Consider the following 2,140-nt stretch of genomic DNA (forward strand, 5'->3'; position numbering starts at 1 on the left):
TTTTTAATACCCATCATCATTTTTCTACACATCGAAAAATTATGTAAACTAATTTCTTACAATTCTTGTATATCACAATATATAAAAGTGTACATTTTGTGTATTTTTTAGTATCATGGACTCTGAAATTTCGCACAGCGTAAAATCACTTTTGTTCACTTTGTTAGTCTCTGACCTCTTTTTGGTTTTAAAGAAAGTACTTCTACACAGTAAAAAACTATCTTATTTCCATTGCATAATTCTCAAACACAGAATCCTTTAATATTAGAGTCAATCTTCTTTATCTACAGGCTAAGCCATTTCTATACATATTTAATAAGTGGGTATGCTAAACCAACATAAACCAAAGACATAAAAGTATAAATATACGGCAACTCATACGTCGACAAATTGCAATAGATGGAGTTTTTTCTGTTGTTATGATATATCAGCGAACAATGTTAGGCGTTTTAACCACAACATCTCAAGCATATAAAATGCAAATTTATATTCTAAGTGCAAATCTCTGATTTCATTTACATTTTATACACACATTTTCCCTTATTAACCCTTTGTGGCCCGAATTTTTACACGTCCCAATAGAACTATTTTCTGTGCATAGATTTAATATAACTAACCTATATAGGATATGAGCAAAATTTGACATCGCTACATCCTTGCATTCGGGAGAAAAATAAAAGTCCAATACAAAAGCAAATGCAATATCGACGAAAAAATCACTTTTAATTATTCTTTAGGTTCTTTTTTCAAGTCTCATAAACTATTTTTTCAAGTCTTTTATGGTTTCTTTGTTTTTGCAGAAACATTTAAATTTATTAAAAGTTTCCCTGAATGGAAGGAACATATATATTTCCCTTTTTATCTTAATCCGTTTTTCCGTTTCGTTTTCATTTCAATAGTTCGGTTGTTTAATTCCATTACTGCTAATCTTGGATTTACCTAAAGTTCATTGACCCATTAAAATTAGAGGAAAAGCGGAGAGGAGCTAAGCACATTATGCTCCTCTTCTCTTTTCCTCTTGAAACCAAATATTCCGATTGTCAATAAAATTTCATAAATTTGTTCCTGCCTCTTCCCTTTTCCCTTCGTATCCTAGCTTCATAAGATTGCTAAATTCATAATGTTGTGTATCATATGTATGCCCAATGGTTCGGTTTTGGCATTCCGTCTCTTCCGCTGACCATTTTTATCGATACAATGGATGCATGCATGTTTTTGTTGTTCCCTATTATCCGTATAGATTGCTTGCAATATTTGTTGTTGTTATTCCCTATACTTTGCTTCCCATATTTGTCCCCCTTCCCCTTGTAAACATTTCGGAAAGCTCCACGCATGCCCAAAACTCAACGTAGTTCGATTTAACATAAACACAATAGTATTAATATGATCAGAAATAAACATAACTACCATCAAACTCAAAGCTAGGGCGTATATATTCCTCTCCCCCCGTTTCCTCTTGCATCCAAACATTTCGTAAACACATATTTGTTCCTGCCATTTCCCTTTTCACTCCTAATCATAGTTGCATAACATTGCGAAATTGCCACCCTTTCACATTGCCATACTCAAGGTCAAGATCGCGCCCACACACGTCGATCAACACAGTTTGCGAACCGAGACACACACACATACATAAATTGCCATACTCAGAACGGAGGATCACACACACATACATATATTTCCATACTCAGAGCGGAGGATCACACACACAAACTATTTGTAAACAAAATCGCACGTATTCACACATACACAGACGGACAGACGATTTGTTTACCGTAATTTGATACTTTAATGAGTTTTTGACCATTTTAATGACTTTTGGCTAATCCTTTGTACTTTAAACCAGGCTCGGGCAGAGCGTACAAAATTTTGTTCTCACGCGTTTATCTTTGTGTGTGGTTTTTCAATTGGTTCAGTTGTATGTGTGTAAGAGAACAGTGATATTGACTTTCGCGAGAGTGCACGCGTGCGGTAGTTTGGTTTTAAACCCTACATCCATATTCTACTTGTACACAGTGGTTTACATAAACCGGTTTGTAGAATTACCGGTATAGGTTCACTTTTTGGTATGTGTCAATCGTCTGTCAGTATACCTGTGGTAGAGGGTATCCAAAGTTCGACCCGGTCGAACTTAACGATT

The sequence above is a fragment of the Musca vetustissima genome, unplaced genomic scaffold (assembly GCF_032173495.1).
Source record: "Musca vetustissima isolate MV318-11 ecotype Yass unplaced genomic scaffold, APGP_CSIRO_Mvet_v1 utg42265, whole genome shotgun sequence".
Lineage (NCBI taxonomy): Eukaryota > Metazoa > Arthropoda > Insecta > Diptera > Muscidae > Musca > Musca vetustissima.